This window comes from Lissotriton vulgaris, chromosome 12 (assembly GCF_964263255.1).
Source record: "Lissotriton vulgaris chromosome 12, aLisVul1.2, whole genome shotgun sequence".
Taxonomy (NCBI): domain Eukaryota; kingdom Metazoa; phylum Chordata; class Amphibia; order Caudata; family Salamandridae; genus Lissotriton; species Lissotriton vulgaris.
Genome location: NC_141700.1, coordinates 720,559,162 through 720,578,986, shown reverse-complemented (window position 1 = coordinate 720,578,986; position 19,825 = coordinate 720,559,162). Strand labels below are relative to the sequence as shown.

Genomic DNA, 19,825 nt, shown 5'->3' with positions numbered 1-19,825 from the left:
TCAGAACAGTTGTTCAAGCAAAGATTATTTCCATCTTGATTGGACAACCTGGACAAACCGAATCACCCACAGCACCTCTTAATCCTTGCGCACTCCAGCGGCACTACTTGTTGCAGTAAACACAAAATGTGATCATATCTCACCAATTCTAATCCGTTTCCCCGTCTGTATTTGCTCTAAACACTTGTAACTGGTTGGTATAATTGTGAAAGTCTTACACCTAGGCCAGGACGACTGGAATTATGTGGCAAAATTGGACGAAAGTATGCAGCACGGGATACTACATTATGCAGCAAGGAATGACTTATTTTGCAATATAAGGCAGACAAATCTGTTGGAGTCTTAATTCTCCCCAAAAACTCATACTGTTAGGTTGGCATCTGAATACATCAATGTGCAACTGAAAGGTGACCAGTTAAACAAAAAGGTCTACCACATGGAACACTGTTTAAAGGGTATTGTTGTATTCGTTTCAGCTAGAGTATTTTTTTTTTTATATTGAAATCATGTTATGCATCAGATGGTGGATTATGGGTCAATAGCAGTAAAGACACAATAACAATAAGTGCAGAATTTTCAGAACCACATAATTGGTGTTTCCATGTCACAATGCAATTGATTGATCGAGAAACAGAACCGTAGTCGGCAGGATTCGAACCTGCGCGGGGAGACCCCAATGGATTTCTAGTCCATCGCCTTAACCGCTCGGCCACGACTACTTCCTCAATGGTTCACACTTACTCAAGACCTAGCTGCAGTGTGGTGTGCACAACCCAGAAAAGAAGTTACTTAATGAAGAGGAGGCGCAGAGAATAATGATCACAACATCTGGTTTGGAAAGTGATACCCTGTGTACTCTGGAGAATCACACAAGAAGGTGCAGCGCGGGTCTCTGTCTATGAAAGTGGAGGGAGGGGGAGGAGTGAGTGATGGCGGAAGGAGTACAGAGAAAAGGGTACAGGAAGAGAAGGGTTATGGATTGACAGCCCAGTGAGTGATAGTGTGTGGTATGGATCAGGTTCAGGTGTGAGAAGAACCTGCAGAACATTGAGCATGCGCAATGCTGCTGAGCCCAGACATGTCCTTTTCTGGGTGAGTGTGGGAGGAGGGAGGGTCTCTGGTGTGATTCTAGCCTTCAATACATCTTTTCTGGATTGTGATGGTCGTGCAGCTCTTGTTAGTGAAGTGCATTCAGTGCAGCTCATTCAATAATATCTGTGTTCTTTGGTGACGCTCCCGAGTATGTGCAAGTTGGTGCAGGATTATCTGAGCTCTTCAATGTTGTGGACTGAAACTATGATGGGTCAGTAATGGCCTGTCTGAATGTCGATGAACTGTCTCTGTGCAGGGACAGACTGCCCGGTCTTAACAAGAATCTCCGTGTATGCCCCTTATGATGGCCGTTCATATATCAGTCCTAAACTGCCAGTTAGCTCAGTCGGTTACAGCGTAGTGCTAATAATGCCAAGGTCCCCCGTTTGATCTCCTAATGTGCCACACCCTTTCGCTAAAGTAGAACAGACATGCAAGAAAGTACAAGGCTTTTAAATCTTCGTGTAGGGTTGTTGTTTTTCTGGTAATTTACTGAGCTCTGGTGGCTGATGTTTGTGCCAGGACCAGGGTGGGTATTGATAGTGCCATGTAAAGGGCACTGCGGTCTACCAGCCCCGCCCTCTTTCTGTGATACCCGCCTCAGCCATGTTTTCACAGGTCTCTTAAAGTGCACCTTTTGAGGCGCTGTTTGAACCCGGGACGCTTCTCTACAGGTGACACTTTCTCTCCGAGAGGGGCTGCTCCACGGCTGCTTCTCCATGGGATTTCCAGCGGTCACGAGATGTAAAGGAAAGAGCACATGGTATGTGGCTACATGACGTAGGCATCATGAAATGATTTGGTATATATTGGTGCCCTTTATAACCGTTGCACTCTCGTTTAGTTTAACGTATGTATTGCATTTGCACACGTCGTTCACCAGTGTAAACAAATATGTACATATAATGATATAAGTTTGTCGTGACCTTCTTTGTAAGTTTTCCTTTCCAAGGTTTTCTTCTGCAATCTCTTGTCACGAGGAAGCGGGATATATCACCACTGTAGTTTGGGAGAAATTTGAACAGTCTCACTGTGACACAGGGATAGTGGAAGGAGGCGCTGTGGCTGTGGCTTAGTTGGTTAAAGCGCCTGTCTAGTAAACAGGAGATCCTGAGTTCGAATCTCAGCAATGCCTCACGTTTTGCACAATATCTGAGAAGACGTATTGTTTGATAAAAGACTCACTGTCTGTTCTTGGTGTTTAGATGCCAATGTATTGAATCACCAACCCCCAGTATATTTAATTTTCAAAGCCAATCAGTTTGGTTTTGTGAAGTGAAAATGTGTTTTTAAGCTGAACTCGCATCAATGTACAACCTGGGCAGCAGTAATGCAAGCTTCAAACAACAGGTGCAGCACAGGCAGCACCAGAGTGACCTTCCATTACTGACACTGCTACTGAACAGGCAGAAGAGGTACAAGCTTCAGTACCTCATGAACAGGCACAGCAAAGGCAGCACCAGAGTGACCTTCCATTACTGACACTGCTACTGAACAGGCAGAAGAGGTACAAGCTTGAGTGCCTCATGAACAGGCACAGCACAGGCAGCTGCAGTGTAAACTTAGCTTTAGAGAACAGATGGTTACAGCACAGGCAGCGGCGTTGCAAGCTTCTCTTCCATGATAAGGCTGGGAGTAGGCCGAAAGTAGTGTTGGGGTGCAGAGGGAGCGGTAATAAAACCATCATGAAATGGAAGCACTTTTACAGGCGGACCGTGTGCACAGCACAAGTAAGGCCTTGTGTGGAGATCTGGCTGGGTACATTTCCAAAGGGCTTCTTTAGAATAATGTGTCTGAACAGTTACTACCCACTTTAGAGACTAGTTTAGCATATGTTGTCTCCAGACTGGAGCCCTTCAGAAGTGTTGTGTCTAGTTCTGCAGAGTTGGGGTGTTGTGTCAAGTACACAAAGTTCCATCTGGGGTTCTGGTAACGTTTTCAAAACCTCATTAGGAGGATTGTTGCTACTTTTAAAAAACAACTCTGGTACGTTATCTCCTGATCTGGGGTCGTCCTGTACTGTATGGTGTCTGGTTCCTGGGGGGTTCATCTAAAGTACTGTGCCTGCTATCACAGTCATGTCTGGATCTTTGTACCCAATTCTAGTGGCAACATCTGAAGTCTTTTCTCTTGTCCCTGAGGCCACCACTGTCGGAATGTGTCCAGTGCTGTAGATGTCGTCTTATTACTGAAGCAGTGTCTGCCGTATTGTGACCTGTTGTAGATGTTGCATCTGGTATATTTTGCTGATTTATGAGCTCACATTTGCAGGTTGTGCTTTCTTCTGGTTAATGCATTTGGAGTGTTGTTTTCAGTTTTGAACCCGAACCTGCAAACGGTCTTTATTTCTGGAATGCTACACGTGGAGTGTGGTGTTCTGTTCTGAAGGCTTTGTCTGCAGTATTGTGTCTAGTTGTAGATGTCTCAGCTGGTACTTTCACTACTTTAGAAGGCCACATTTTCAGTGTTGTATTTTGTTCTCGCCAGTGCATTTTGAGTGTTGCTTTTCCATTTCTGGATGCTGCATCTGGCGTGTGGTGTTCAGTTCTAGAGGCTTTGTCTGAAGTATTGTGAGTGCTTGGAAAATGACACTGTGTACTGTGTCCATTTAAAAATGCTGTACCCATAGCATGGTGTCAAGTTGTGAAGGCCACATCTGTGATCTTGTGTTCACTTAGGGAGGCTTCACGTGAGGTTCTGGAGGCCTCTTCTGAAATATTGTGTCTGCCCTGGGAGACTCATTCGGAGTATTGTCAAGCGTCGCACAGCTCATATTAAACCTCATGTCCCGATTCCAGACCTAGAGGTTTGATGCTACTCTTCGAATGTTTGAATAACATATCTGTCATTATGAGCCAGTTCTCTAGGCCTCCTCTGGAGCTCTGTGCTCTATTCTGGTGGCCACGTATTTCTTCATTTCCGTAGTTTTTTTTTGTAGAAAAATATATATTTACATGGAGCATACAATATACATGGATGAAAGAAAAGGAAGAAAGGAAAGGAAGAGAGAAGGAAGAGAGAGAAAGCGCCCGGGGGGGGCGGGGGCGGGGGGGGGGAGAAAGATAGCTGCCAGCTGCCAGTCTTATTGACGTTAGTCCGATTGCCGGTCTTCCAAATTCAGATTTCCGATGTCGTCTTCCACCCCTTCGTTATGCTTGATTTACATCTTTGGACCCTCGCCCCGGGAGAGAGGAGATAGGGAAAGGTCAAGGAGGAGAGCCAAAGGGAGCAGATGCTGGTTACATTCGTGTTGTGTGCACAGAGACTGGCTGGGTGAGCCGTTTCGCTGGTTGTCCAGCTTCACCGCCTATGGTGGTTTGTGCGATGCTAGGAAGTCATCTAGGGCGCCCCACATATTGGACTGCCTGTGTGTCTTCGGTGTGTGTGTCGCTGTTATGTTGTCAGCCGCTCGTAGAAAGGTAATCCAGTTAAGCCATGCTTTCGGCGTGGCTTTCGCTGTGTCTTTCCAGTTACTTAGAACCATTTTGACAGCCACAGTCAGCAATAGATCAATTAAGTCGCGGTTTTCTCTTGTCGTGATTGCTGGGGAGGTGAAACCGATTGCTAGGCTTTGGAAGTCTATGTGAATGGTTGCCCCTATGATCTCGTTAATTAGCACTTCAATTTTGTCCCAGAACTCTCTAACCTTAGGGCAGCTATAGAGTAGGTGTTCTAGGTTCCCTTCCCCCTTGCCGCAGTTCCAGCATGAGTCGCTCTCCCGGATCCCCATGCCTGCTAGGCTGGCTGGTGTCCAGTAGGCTTTATGTACTAGCCAGAATTTGGTCTGGTTTAACGTTGCCGTTACCTTCCTCCTAGACGTGGATCTCCATAGGTCAGCTTTCTCGTCCTCACTTAGTACCCTGCCCGCTATTGTACCCCAAAAGATCATGACTTTGTCATTGAGTTTGGTTGATTTGGGACTGAGGGCTTTGTAGAGGTGTGCTACTTGGTGGCCTAGTGTATTGAGTTTGGCGGCGTGTTGTATGAGTGAAGGTGTTAGGCCATTCACGTTTCCTTCCTTATAGCTACCTTGATCTTCAGGAAGTTGTATAGCTCTATGCTCTGTAAGTTATGCTCTTCCCTTAGGGTGTCAAAAGTAAGGTGCGTGCCTTGTTTCTGGAGGTCATTGGCAGTGGATATTCCGTGTCTGTACCAAGAAGGCATGTTCAGAGTCTTATCCCTATACTTTATTGTGGGGTTGTGCCAGATGGACTCGAATTGACTTTTCCTTATGCCTGTTTTCATCAGTTTGTCCACCCTTAGGAGCGCTATTTTTGTATTCTTTAGGACTGGGTTATCCTTGATCGCTGGGTGTTTGGTGGCAGTGAGAAGGGTGATTGGGTTCATGCCTTTTAGTAATCCCCGCTCCAGTGAAAGCCATGCTGGGGTGTAGTCTGGTCTTGGGTCGAGCCAGTGGAGCCCCTGTCTGGCAATGCACGCTTCCTGGAATCTTTTGAAATTGGTTAAGTTAAGGCCTCCCAGGTCTTTGGGCAGCCTAAGCTTGCGTAAACTTATTCTGGGCTTTTTCTCCCTCCACAGGAAGTTGTTCAGCGTTTTGTCAAGTCTTTTGTGGAAGTTTTCCGTGTTTATTAGTGGCAGCATGCACAGCATGTAATTGACCATTGGTGTCAGCATAATTTTAATCGTTTCCACTCTCCCCCACCACGTTGTGAATTTGGGAGACCACCCTTCTACTCTGTCCTTAATTCTCTGGAGTATGGCTTGCTCTTGTGTTCTAGTGTGGCTTTTAGGTCCCTCTCGAAGAGGAGGCCTAAATATTTTATGGGCTTCTGCTGCCATGTTAGGCCGGACGAGCCTAGCACCGTTTTTGTTGTGTATACGTTCAGCGGTTTACATTCCGATTCATCCATGTTCAGTTTGTAACCCGAGACCTGGGCGTATTGCTCTATTGTGTCCATCAGTGCTTTGATGGATCTCTCTGGGTCTTCCGTGACTCTTAGTACGTCATCTGCGTATGCCGCTAGTTTAAAGGTTTCCTCCCCTACCGGTATACCTGCAATGTCTTTATTGGTTCTGATCATAGTCAATAGTGGTTCTATCGCTAGCAAAAAAAGAGCTGGTGAGAGCGGGCACCCTTGTCTGGTTCCCCTGCCTAGGTGGAGTATTTTATTTTTATTTTATTTTATTTTATATGCTTATAAAGCGCCAGAATAGACCCCCGAAGGGGTATCTCCGCGCTATAACTGCAGATGAGGGCGAGACATAGTTGTGTGTCCGATGGTAAAAGGAACGTTAGTTGCTGGGAAACAGGTAAGTTTTTAGGTTTTTTCGAAACATCATGTGGTTGGTGAGGGACCTCAGTTCTGGCGGCAATGAGTTCCAGAGTGTAGGTCCGGTGTGAGCCAGCGCACGGCCACCTTGCCTGGTCTTCTTAACTCTAGGTACCTTCAGTAATTGCTGATTGCTGGAATGCAAGGAGCGCCCAGGGATATAAGGCTGAAAGATGTCAATCAGATATTTAGGGCCCATCCCTGTTAGGCTCTTGTGTATGGTGCAAAGAGTTTTAAACTGGACTTGCTTCTTTACTGGAAGCCAGTGAAGTTTAGTCAGTAGGGGGCAGGAGGGTGTCCTTGGTGGGGCATTCATGACAATCCTTGCTGCTGTATTTTGAATAACCTGCAATTTCTTGAATTGTTCCTCGTTAGCTCCAAGGAGCAATCCATTGCAGTAATCTACCCTACTGATAACAAGAGCCTGCACCAAAGTTTTTCTGTGGTGGTCCGGTAGATAGGGGAAGACACGTCTTAACATCCCTATAGCCCGGAAGCAGGTACCGGCTACTTGATTGACATGATCCTTGAAAGTGAGTTGTTGGTCAAATAACATTCCCAAGTTTCTGACCTTGCTTTTGGGGATGGGGACAGGTCCTAGTTCTTGGGGCCACCAATCCGATGACCAATGTGCCGTCGCTTGGCCGAACAGCATGACTTCGGTTTTCCCGACATTACACTGCAGACAATTTGATGACATCCATTCTGCAATGGCTCTCATGCCATCTGCAAAAGATCTTTTTATTGCAGGTGTAAGATTTTTGAAGGGAAAAAGGAGTTGGGTGTCGTCAGCGTACGACACGGGGGTGAACCCGAAAGATCTTGCTAGGTTGGCAAGGGGGGCCACATATATGTTGAAAAGTGTGGGGCTCAGACAGGAGCCCTGTGGCACTCCCTTGTTGAGCTCCCTGTGAGTGGATTTATGGGAGCCCAGCCTAACTCCTTGGGAACGCCCAGACAGAAAGCTCTCCAACCACGTCAAAGCCTCTCCCTCTATTCCTACCTCCTTTAGGCGATGGAGAAGCACCTTGTGAGACACCGTATCAAAAGCGGCGGAAAGATCCAACAGCACCAGAATCATAGAGCAACCATCATCCAGTGCCATTTTGATGTTATTGGTCACTGTTTGAAGTGCTGATTCTGTGCTGTGGTTCGGCCTGAACCCAGATTGAGAGTAGTCCAGGCCTTCCGTCGCTTCAAGATGTTGAGAAAGATAGGTGTTCACGTGCTTCTCCGTGATCTTGCCCAAGTATGGTAGAAGAGAGATGGGACGAAGGTTGGAGAGGTCTGTCCAGGGAGATGATGCCTTTTTTCTTATCGGGTTCACCACTGCCTTTTTCCAGTCTGCTGGGACCTGTCCTGTCCTGAGGGAGATGTTAATCACTTCAAGTACGTGGGGACCTAATAGAGGGATCAAAGGGCCAACCATTTTAGCAGGAATGAAGTCATTAGGGGATCCTGTTTTTATATGGTTGCAGAGGGTGAGGAGCTCTGTATTATCAATGGGAGGGAAGGACGTCAGAGAAGGTTTATTATATATGGCAGGAGTCAGGGTTGAGCATGTATTGGTGTTATTTTTGTTGTTATTATTATTGGCTGCTACTATTCTTTCATAGATGGTATTAATTTTATCTTCGAAGAATAAAGAGACTTTATCGCACAAATCCTGCGAGAAGTCGTCGGAGCTTTCACATGCCGTGGGTTTTATAAAATTCTGCAGAATATTAAAAAGTTCCTTAGAGCAGTTACCCGCTTCTGCTATCTGTTGTGTTAATTGTTGTTTTCTAGCCAACTTTATATTTTTGTAATATTCTGATTGAGCATTTAAAAAAGTTGTTCGGCTATTTTCTGATTTTGTTTTCCTCCAAGCCTTCTCAGCTCGTCTGCATTTTTGTTTCTCTGCTCTCAATTCCTTAGTATACCACTTTTCTTGTTTTGACACTGGATGTTGTTTATGTCTTTTTAAGGGAGCTATAGTGTCAATGGCTTTTTTAATAGATTCATTTAGCTTGGCTAAAGCCATATCTGCTGTGTCTGATTCCTGAAAATTAGGATCTATCCATGCTTCTTGGACTTTATTGGCATTAACTTTGTGCCATTGGCGTCTCCAGGAGGGGGTGGGGGAAGTACATTCTTTGTAGGTCTTACAGGAGTTAATAGTATGAATTCCAGCAGAAAGTGATCTGTCCAGGATATATTTTTGGCCGGTGAGCAAATTATTTTGGCACAGTTAGAAAAAAGTAAGTCAAGCATGTGTCCTCCTATGTGGGTAGGTCCATGATTTTTTAGTTCTAAGCCCAAGTTCGAGAGATCTGTGATTAAAGCCGTGGATTCGGTCAATATTGGTCGGTCTACATGTATATTAAAATCAACCAGAAGCAGAAAATCTTCTTTTGATTTTAAGTGCGGGGCTAATATTTCTTGGAGAGTGAGTGCAAAATTGGGGTTTGAACCTGGAGGGCGATAAACCAAGGCCCCTTTCCAGGTGAAATGATTTGTTAAAAGAATTTTAAAAAGCAGAATTTCTAACTGCGAGTTTAAGTGTTGTTCTATGATGGTAAGTTGTATATGGTCCCTGTGTATTATTGCCAATCCGCCTCCTGTTTTGATGTCTCTGTCTAGATGTTTATTCTTATATCCGGAGGGAATCCCCATTGCTATAGCTGTAATTGTGTGGGGTTTTAACCAAGTTTCCACAAGAAAACATATGTCCGGTTGGGTGGAGTGTATTAAATCCCAAACCTGATGTTGGTGTTTGGGTAAAGAGCGTACATTTAGGAGGAAGCTCTTCAAACCCTTGAGGGGGTTATTGGAGTCTGGGGAGGGCGCATTGATGTTAGATAAGCGCCGACACTGAAGACAGGAGAAAGTACCCTCAATACGCTGCCAAGGTATGATTGTACTACAACGAGTAGGTGGTCTAAGACTTCGTAGCGTTTGGGCGGAATAGGTGAGAGTTTGGTTGCCCTTACCGGTGGGAGCTCGTAGAGCAAGGACAGGGTCCATCGCCCCTCGCCCCGTCCTGTCGCGGACAGGCGCAGACGGGCTTTTCTTCGGCGCTTCTTAGGCGTGCTCGAAGGCGCCCCCTGCGCGCAACCGCTGCGCGCTTGAAGGAAGGGCGTGGCTAAATAGCCCAGAGTGAGGTAGCCACTAGAGCGCTAACCTCAGCTCCGGCAAAACCGGAAGTGCTGCCTGGCTCTTGCCTGTCCGCCCTCCGCACAACGGCACTGCTTGCCGAGTCGGACCGGGGCGGGCAGGCTGCAGTATCGAGCCCAGGCGAACTAATTGGTTGGGAGAGAATGCAGGTATTAAAAGACACTTAAAGCTGTCAAAATTAAATTTAGCAATCGACTATTAAAATCAGTCCGCTATTATTGTTCTGCTTCTCGCAGCCCAAACGTAAGAAATAGGAACACTCTAGAATCACTCGCAGGTGCAGCAGCGGGTCCGGGAGAGACTGCCACCGTCTCCCTACCGCGTGCGCCCGAGAGTCAGGCCGGCCTAAATAGCCCGGAGTGAGGTAGCCACTAGAGCGCTAACCTCAGCTCCGGCAAAACCGGAAGTGCTGCCTGGCTCTTGCCTGTCCGCCCTCCGCACAACGGCACTGCTTGCCGAGTCGGACCGGGGCGGGCAGGCTGCAGTATCGAGCCCAGGCAAACTAATTGGTTGGGAGAGAATGCAGGTATTAAAAGACACGTAAAGCTGTCAAAATTAAATTTAGCAATCGACTATTAAAATCAGTCCGTTATTATTGTTCTGCTTCTCGCAGCCCAAACGTAAGAAATAGGAACACTCTAGAATCACTCGCAGGTGCAGCAGCGGGTCCGGGAGAGACTGCCACCGTCTCCCTACCGCGTGCGCCCGAGAGTCAGGCCGGCCTAAATAGCCCGGAGTGAGGTAGCCACTAGAGCGCTAACCTCAGCTCCGGCAAAACCGGAAGTGCTGCCTGGCTCTTGCCTGTCCGCCCTCCGCACAACGGCACTGCTTGCCGAGTCGGACCGGGGCAGGCAGGCTGCAGTATCGAGCCCAGGCGAACTAATTGGTTGGGAGAGAATGCAGGTATTAAAAGACACGTAAAGCTGTCAAAATTAAATTTAGCAATCGACTATTAAAATCAGTCCGCTATTATTGTTCTGCTTCTCGCAGCCCAAACGTAAGAAATAGGAACACTCTAGAATCACTCGCAGGTGCAGCAGCGGGTCCGGGAGAGACTGCCACCGTCTCCCTACCTGCCTCCGTTTACAACCACCCGTGCTTTGGGGTCGCAGTAGAGTGCCATTACCATCTTCCTAAAGTTGGCTCCCAGCCCAAATTTCCCTAGGCATTGATCCAGGTATGGCCATGACACCCTATCAAAGGCTTTCTCCACGTCTAGGGCAATCATAACTGCTGCATTGATGCTTTTGGAGGAGTGGTTTATTATGTGGCATAGTAATCTTGTGTTGTCGTGGGACATCCGGTTTTTGAGGTAGCCTACTTGGGAGTTGTGTATAAGCTTCGGTAGGTAAGCATTCAGTCTGGTTGCCAGTATTTTTGCATAGATTTTACAGTCTACGTTTATGAGAGAGATTGGTCTAAAATTCTTTGCCTCGTTAGTGTCCTTGCCCTCCTTTGGTATGACTATTATGTTTGCTTCTGCCATTGACTGTGTCATGCGTCCGTTCTGGACACATCTCGTGAATACTTCTTGCATAGTCGGTTTTAGAATGTGTAGGTCAGAGTTCTTCAAACTGTGGGGCGCGCTCCCCCAGGGGCGTGCGACACCATCCCAGGGGGGGCGCGCCTCAACCCTAAAATCCTACCTTTGTTGTCCTCTTCAGCGCAAGTCTTCACCCATTTCAAATGGGAATTTCTTTCATTAGCGAACTCCTGGTGACAAAGGGTTAGAGGGGTGAGGGAGGGGAAATCATTGGGCACGATGCGCCCATGCTTTTGTCAGCTAAGTGCTAACAGTTCACCCTCCCAGGAGGGGGTTAATTGGTAGCGCTGAAATGCTTCAGCTGCAGTGGGAGGCAGGACGTCTCCTCAGCTAAAACCGAAAGTAAAGGAATAGACAGTCCTGTTCCTTTGCGTTCGATTTCAGAGCAGAGGAGACTCCTTGCCTCCCACTGCAGCTTATAAATATTACACTTTAGTTGCATTAAGAAAGCCTGCAAAAATAAACGGCAATACTCATTTTGTGCCGAATCGGACCCTATCAAACCATTTTCCGAGCAGTATAACCACTTTAGACACTGAGGAGCGAAAGAATTTTGAGAAACAATTTTTAGTTGGACATGAATCTGCTCATATGCAATCCCTTCCGTCAACCAATGTACCTTTTGCCATGGACACCACATTGAGCAGCAAGACTGTAAATGTCATTGAATAACAGATTTTAGTTATGCCAGGAGAGCTGCCAACAGTGCGTAGTGTGCAGCACAGCTCCAAGAGGCGCGGGAAATAACACTTCTTAGAAATTCAAGTTGACTACGTCTGTTGAAACTCTGGCTGCACCAGGGCCACTTTCCTGAACTCCTTCATGTGCGTCTGCGGGCACTGCATCTCACACCAGCTGATAGGCACCATCTGTACTCCTGCTTCACTATGGGCAACCACCACGCCCAGCTCGTTCTCAGCGGTTGTCAACAGATAGTTGGACTGTGCATCACCAAGAGAAATAACTTGCCAGGACGATGTCACCAGGTTGGAAACTCTTGTACACTACAACCTTGTTTTTTTCAGTGGCTCGAATGTCTTCCTTTCGTATTGTTCCTCTGAATGTATTCGTCAATGGAGTGGATGCAATGTAGAGGATCTGAAGTTTGGCAAAGCGGGAATTAATTCTGCACACCTTACAAGTGACAGTTGCACCCACATCAGGTAGGAGCTGGGACTGCGCATCTCTCACCACAGAAACCGTAGGCAACATTCCATTATCACTTTTCTTCATCACATACCCTGATAGGGAGGCATAAATATATACCCATGCCTGCTGTATGTCCCACTGCCAGGGTAAAAGTCTTCAAGACTGCACAACCGTTCTCCGGGTATACAGTACCGTGCTGGAGCCATGACCACTAACTGCTCTGCTGGTCCCAAACACTCTAGCGCAGCGACGCATGCTCTAACGAGCGTGAACCCACTGCAGCTGAAATAACTGTTCCAAAGCTGCCAAGGTTTAAGATTGCAATGTGTGACACTTTTATCATTTCAGTGTAATTATGAATTACATTTCAACCACTGACCGACACTTTTCTCGCAAGCAAAATCAAGCTGACGAGGGAAATGTATATAAACATTAGAAATGACACACTTGCTACTTTAGGAAATTTAATTGTACTATAATTGTTTATTGGAGGTAGCATACAGCTAAATTTTCACATTGCGGAGTCCAGAGTGTACAGGGCACTTTATCGCGTAATTTGCACATGATGTTATCTGTTTGAGAGCATTTGCCACTTCTGAAATTTGTTTGATACCAGAACAATTATTAGATACTGTATAGCGACATTATGTACTTTAGGTCGTAAGAGGCACTTGTTTTTAAAGCTTGTATGATATTATTTATGTGTTAAATAATATGTCCAAGTTTATTGTTTGAAGTCACTGATTGGTGTAGTTTTAATATGAATGGATAATAATACTGACACCCATGTATTTGCGATGTTTTTCATATGTGTATTTGTGATTGTATATATGGTTGTGCTTTGCAAACCAAATAAAGCGTTTTGAACTGAACTGAACTGAACTGACACACATATTGGAGAATTAATTCAATTAATTCACTTGCATACATTCTAGACCCCTTGGCTTCAGAGTTTATGTGAGTTTTCAGATCTTTAAAAACTATTTCTGTAATAGCAAAATTTGCATTGTGTTGCTTGGCTTTTTATTCTATAGGATAACTCTGTTATTTAATGACAGAATCATACATTGACTTGAAAGTCATAATTGGCTAAATATATTTACGAACAAGCTACCTGAGAGATTCAGAATACTGAATGGCTTTTAAATGTGACATATTGTTTTCCGTTGCCATCCTGCCACTGGCATTCCTATTTGATTATATTTTCGAAATTCAAAAGCTTTGTATGATCGTGGCGGTATTTAATTCACAGTTCTTCTTACCAGCATGCACCGTTCTCCTTCCGGTCACCTCACTCAGGTAAACTTGTGTGCCATCCTGTTCACTACCACTTGGATCGCAGGTGGAAAAGGCCTAACGCCACTTGATGTCAATTGGATAGTAAAGACTGTGGGCCTTATAAAGTTATTTGCTGCCTCGTCGCCACAGACACATACATACATGGGTAAAAACTACATCATAGCTGCAGGTTAGCCATGCCAACATGGTGTTCTTGTCATCACTTGTGGTTCCTGACAGTAGGCCCACCAAAGCAGAAGGTGGTGAGCCCATCCTAAACTAAAATCCCCCATGCTGTGGTAGTTTTCTTCCGTGGCGTGGTACTTTTCTGCCCTACTTCTAGTACTACACTAACCTAGTCACATAGCTAAAAAAAACTGTAACAGCAATTTATTCACGGCAGCAGCGGATAAGTGTTTAAAAAGATGTAATTGATAACTACAGTTTAGTTAATAGATTACCCGCTCTATCAAGAACTTAATAATTATTCATGATCGTCACTGGACAGCAGCTGAGCCCGGCTGCGGCCCGGTAGGCTTGGTCCCTCCCAGTCGCATGATATATTACCGCCACCGATGTGCCATCAGTCATGCTGCAGCCAATGAGCACAGCAGCTTGCTGCACCCACTCTCACTGCGACTGCCCACCGCCCACCTTTTCTCCAGGCGCTGCACAGTGACCCTGACTCGTGAGCCAGCCAGCCTCTTTAGCCCTGACTTTGGATGACTGGTGCAGGTGGGATTTGATACCACATTGGAACCATCCATGAGCCATCTTTACCGCAGACGGTCGACGGTGTCCTGCATTGACAACGGGGAAAATCAACCGCAGCTGGCATTAGTTACTGTTGGAAATACCACGGTCAGAGCGGCGAGTTCAAGAGGAGCAGGAACTGCGCATTTTAAGTTAAGAAACGCAGGCGGCAGCAGGAGGACTATCGGTAGTGACGCACATAGCCTAGTATTGTGAGTCTGCCGGATATGGCCCGTGATATGTACGCGGCGGTCAATTATGTAGTGTACCAGATTCCAGAAATTTCTGTCAGGTGGCGGGGGGGCCCAACATCTAAAAAAATTCAGCTGGGGGGGCTCAACCTACAAAAGTTTGAAGACCTCTGGTGTAGGTACTGCTTGTAGAAGCCGGCCGTAAAGCCGTCTGGCCCCGGTGCCTTGTTTTCTTTCAGACTAGCCGTGGATTTCCCTATTTCATCCTCCGTTATAGCTAGGTCGAGTATATCTCGTTCCTTTTCTGATAAGGTAGGAGTAGATATGCCCTTTAGTAGTTCTTTCCCTCCATCAACGTTTAGTGTGTCATCTCTTTTGTGTAGTCTCTCGTAGAAGTCTCTAAAGACTTCCAGAATGTCTTTGTTTGTGGTCCGTGACTTGTTGTGTCTGTCTTTAATGGCCCCAATCGTGTGCTGTTTCTGTCTCCCCTTCAGGTAGGCTGCTAGGTTTTTCCCTGCTTTGTTTGCAGTGCACAGGTTGACTGATTTGTATTTATTGACCCAGGTCCCTGCTCTCTCGCTCAGTATTCTGTTAAGTTCGTACTTTCGCTTAGTTAGGCATGAGAGGGTGTTCTTGTCCTCTATGTTAGCTATGTGGCCGTTTTCTAGATTCTTAATTTCTTTTTCTAGGTCTGCAATTTTTGTATTCCTTTCTTTGTTCAACCTGCCCTTAATTGTCATGACGGTCCCTCTTATGGTGGCTTTTAAAGCGTCCCATAGCATTCCTCTGTCTGTCTCTGGGGTGTCGTTTATTGTTATGTACTCTTTTATAGCCGCCTCAATCTCCGCTTTTGCAGAGGTGTTGTTGAGCAGACTGTCGTCAAAGCGACATCTTCGGTTTGGTTTTTCATTGAGCTTCCCTGATAGGGTTAGGCTTATGTGCGAGTGGTCTGAAATAGTCCTAGGGCCAATTTCAGTGTGGTCTATGAGGTGGGTGTGTGTTTCTGACATGAGAATGTAGTCAATTCGGCTGTAGGAGTTGTGGGGGTTGGAGTAAAAGGTGTATTCTCGAGCGTCTGGGTTGCTTAGATGCCACGGGTCCTTCAGGCTGAGCTTGGAGCATAAGTTCCTTAGGATGTTCCCTCTGTGTGTGGCTGAGCTTGGTCTGTGGGGGTGTTTGTCGATTGCTGGGTCTAGCACCTCGTTCATATCTCCAGCGACTACGAGGAGGTCATCTAGTGGCAGGGTGTGCAGTTGCGCTCCTACTCCTTCCCAGAAGGTTTTGTCGTCAGTGTTTGGGCCATATATGTTGGCCACGTGTATTGTCTCTCCCGCTCTCCTTAGGCTGGTCACAAGAGTTCTTCCCTGGGTGTGCCTGTGTGTCCACTACTGTTAGGTTTGACTTCTTACTGATTATTGTCACCACCCCATTTTTCTTGTTCTGTGCTGGTGACCCTACAACATCTCCTATCCAGCTTGCTCTGAGGCGCTTTATGTCCTCTGCTTCTAGTCTTGTCTCTTGTAGAACAAATATGTCGCCCTTAAACTTCCTGAGGTATTTGAGCACTTTTCTCCTTTTCACCGGACTATTAAGACCTTTGACGTTCAGTGATACTATCTTAACGTCCGCTAGGATGTTTGTCTGAGTGTTGTACGTCATTTGTGGGGTTTCAAGCTTTGTGGTCTGTGTGGCCTTATCCTGTAAGTTTTGCTGTGGCCCCCTCTTCTTGGTACATGTTTCGCCTGTTGGTGCCTGTGCTTAAGCCTTCCCTTGCTGCTCCTCGATGTGGATGTAGAAGTAGAAGTAGAAGAAAGGAAAGAGTAGTGTAGAAGATAGTGAAGAAAAGTAGCCCCATGCATGTGCTCCCTGCCCCCCACGCCCTCCCCGACCTTCCCCGCCCCCCCCTCCCGTCCCACCCTCCTCCCCCCCTTACTTGCTGAGTGAGTGTGCGACGACAAAGTTCCTTTGCGCCTCAACGTACCTGAGGTAAAGTTTGTGTTCTTTGTTTGGAAGGGCCTTTGAAATTTGACAGAGTGCGCAATCTGTCTTTGTAGATCTCACTTGGCCCATTGTTCCGGTCTAAGACTTCCCTGTCGTAGTCCTTCCCAGTCCTGAGATATGGTACCGCGTGTTCGCAAGCATGGTAAACGCCATCTGCTTCCTCGTACCGTGCTACGTCAGCTTGCCTTTTTTTGTCATGTTCGAGGTAGATTTAAACCGGCCTGAGATGCCGGTCCTTCCAACTGGTTGCGGTACTACCGGTTCAAGATGCGCTTTGTCATTGAGGTAGACATGTTGTCCTGTTGCGTGTTGCGTGTGGGGTGCCCTACTCCGATTGTCCCGTCACGTCGGGAGAGGCGCTCCTTTTCGCTACCCCGGGGTTTTTTGTTTCTTCCATTTCCTCGGCTGGTGGGCCCTGCAGGTACCGTCTTAGGTCTCCCGGGTTCTCAAACACCATTGTTTTTCACTTGTCTATGACTTTGAACCGGGCCGGACCAACAAAGCTGAAGCTGGCGCCTCTTTTCCGCAGTGTCTCCCTGAGGGCCAGAAACCACTTCCTGATCTCGACCGTTGGCCGTGAATAGTCTTGAGTTAGCACGATCAGTTTGGTTTTGTGAAGTGAAAAGATGTTTTTAAGCTGCACTCGAATCAAAGTACAACCTGGGCAGCAGTAATGCAAGCTCCAAAAAACAGGTGCAGCACAGGCAGCACCAGAGTGACCTTCCATTACTGACACTGCTACTGAACAGGCAGAAGAGGTTCAAGCTTCAGTGCCTCATGAGCACGGTGTAAAATTGTGAAGGCCACACCTGTGATATTGTGTTCACATAGGGAGGCTTCACGTGAGGTTCTGGAGGCCTCTTCTGAAATATTGTGTCTGCCCTGGGAGACTCATTCGGAGTATTGTCAAGCGTCGCACAGCTCATATTAAACCTCATGTCCCGATTCCTGACCTAGAGGTTTGATGCTACTCTTCGAATGTTTGAATAACATATCTGTCATTATGAGCCAGTTCTCTAGGCCTCCTCTGGAGCTCTGTGCTCTATTCTGGTGGCCACGTATTTCATTGCACACATTTCTGGTGGTCACTTCTGGGGTCTGTGCCCAGTCCTGGAAGCCTCGCCCAGTTTATAGTACCACTTTATGCAAGCTTAAATACAGTGTTGAATAATTCATTTTTAGGAGTACCATATGGAACATTATACTTGGTTGTGTACCGAGGCGGAATGTAGCTAAAAAACACAGGTACAGCTGATTGACACAGATCCCAAGTAGCTCGCCGTGATCGTATAGTGGTTAGTACTCTGCGTTGTGGCCGCAGCAACCTCGGTTCGAATCCGAGTCACGGCATTGCGGGTGGCAATGTCACGGCAGTTGGGTGATATTTTCTTTGTTGATATACATTTTCAATATACTGAGAATTTTTTATATGTTTTTATATATATGTGTCTCAGTTCTTTACTCTGTAATTAGTGACATTTCCAGCTTTAACCAACATAAGTCATTTCATTATAACGACAAAGCTGTAGGGCAGTAGGGAAAGAGTGTTTTAATGCATGCAATATTTACCTTTAATATATTGCTGCATGATGTAGTGTCTTATGATTGCGCAGAAATCGTTTTTACGGAACGCTGAAAACATTTGCTTGTGTTATTATAGCTTTTCTGTATGAATGTTTTATTTTTCTGGAATGTTGCTATATTTCACGCTCTGGCTAAAACTGGCATTAAAGACACGTCCAGATTAATGGGTAAACATTTACCGTTAAATATGGGTAGACACGGTCGTCCTTAAGTGTATCCTGAGAGGTGTCAGTACTGATGTACTGGTGACAGGATGGGCTCATTATGTACTTTACTGTTAGCACCGGCCGCGCCTCCCCCTCCCTTAAGGTGACTTTGTTATTCCAGATTTTCATATCTGGTTTCCTTTTTGAATTACACATCCACCACTTAAACTACGTTCATATTTCACTTTACTAATTTTCAACACTAATCCTTTATGGATCACGGAGTTGAGTGCTACTAGCCGAAAAAGCGCTTTGACTCCTCGTCGGGGGTACTAAGCGCTATATAAATGAAATTAGAATACAATACAAAAAATGTTTTCGATTTCATGTTTAGAAACACGAAGTTCTAAGAAATGTTACATAATGGAGTAAATATTCTACTGTGCCAAAATCAAACACACATTAAAAAACATTGGTATGTATTTATTATACTTGCATATGATCTTTGATGCACGTTTGACATTCTTCGAGACTAACCACTGTTCTTCCTATTGTTTGATATGCTTGGTTAGCTACTTCTGTGTTAAATAGGCTCCCGCTGCAATAAACTTTCATTTAAAATAGAAAAGAATATAGTGGCCAGTACGGGGATCGAACCCGCGACCTTGGCGTTATTAGCACCACGCTCTAACCAACTGAGCTAACCGGCCTACGTTCTCTGAACGTTTTACAGGAAAAATACAAAGAAAGGACGTATCCATACATTGCTTAATGTCATTCTCCAAAACGTTCAGGAATGGTGAGTGTTTCTGGGACCTACACTCATGGGGCATCTAACCCTGACTAGGCCTAACACGTGGCCCTAGAATAAATTCAGCCAGACACTGGGAATAAAGTTGCTTGCTCGGTCGGCGCGTCTCTCTCTGAACGCCCTCGCACGTGCTCGACCTCTTTTTATTATAGGGCGGTCACATGACCAACTTGTCCGTCCCTCCGGACATCGGGGGCGGACCTTCAGGAACATAACATTCCTCCTAAAACAAGGAAACAACAAAACCAAAAACAAACTGCAAACATTAAACATGTCCTAACCATAATCTTCATCTTAGTAACTTTAGGATCGATGCCTTCAGCGTCTTTCAAATGTCAGTGCATTCAACTCAAACATCACGTGCATATATGTAAATGAGAACAGTCTTACGTAAAGTAATCTCTCAGCCAGCCGGAGGGGGTGGGATTGTCACGTAGCTGGCGTTGGGACCCCCGATGAGTCATCAGCTCTGTTCCAACCTCCACCTCGTGTCTTGGCGCCTCGCTGTCGGCCCCCTCCGGATCTGGGGCCTCCTCCAGGGCCTCCGTGTCACCGCCCACTGCCTCACTAGAAACCTGAGGCTCTTCACGTGGCCTGACCTCGGGCTGAGATGTTGATTCCCCCGACGGCAACGTAGTTGCAGTTTCGGTTTGCCCGCCGCCTTGCTGGCGCCGTGGCTCACTGCTCGAAGGGTGATAGAGTTTAAAGTGAGACACATTGCGGGTCACCCTGTCTCGTCCTCTAGTAGCTGTGATGCGGGTGCCCTTTACACCACTGACTCGCCATGGTCGTTTTTCGTAACTGAGTTTGAATTTGCCACCAGTTGCCCG

At 46.3% G+C, this 19,825-nt stretch overlaps 4 non-coding genes and 1 pseudogene across 4 annotated transcripts; 2 read left to right on the top strand and 3 right to left on the bottom strand.

Moving 5' to 3' along the window:
- Positions 1 to 637: 637 nt before the first annotated feature.
- On the bottom strand, positions 638 to 719 carry TRNAS-AGA (transfer RNA serine (anticodon AGA)). Its single transcript has one exon. It is a non-coding gene; the product is annotated as a tRNA-Ser (tRNA).
- A 1,428-nt stretch (positions 720 to 2,147) lies between these two features.
- On the top strand, positions 2,148 to 2,227 carry TRNAT-AGU (transfer RNA threonine (anticodon AGU)). Its single transcript has one exon. It is a non-coding gene; the product is annotated as a tRNA-Thr (tRNA).
- A 9,625-nt stretch (positions 2,228 to 11,852) lies between these two features.
- LOC147678144 (exosome complex component CSL4 pseudogene) lies at positions 11,853 to 12,437 on the bottom strand (annotated as a pseudogene).
- Positions 12,438 to 17,732: 5,295 nt separating this feature from the next.
- TRNAH-GUG (transfer RNA histidin (anticodon GUG)) lies at positions 17,733 to 17,804 on the top strand. Its single transcript has one exon. It is a non-coding gene; the product is annotated as a tRNA-His (tRNA).
- Positions 17,805 to 18,820: 1,016 nt separating this feature from the next.
- Positions 18,821 to 18,894, bottom strand: TRNAI-AAU (transfer RNA isoleucine (anticodon AAU)). Its single transcript has one exon. It is a non-coding gene; the product is annotated as a tRNA-Ile (tRNA).
- Between the last annotated feature and the right edge of the window lie 931 nt (positions 18,895 to 19,825).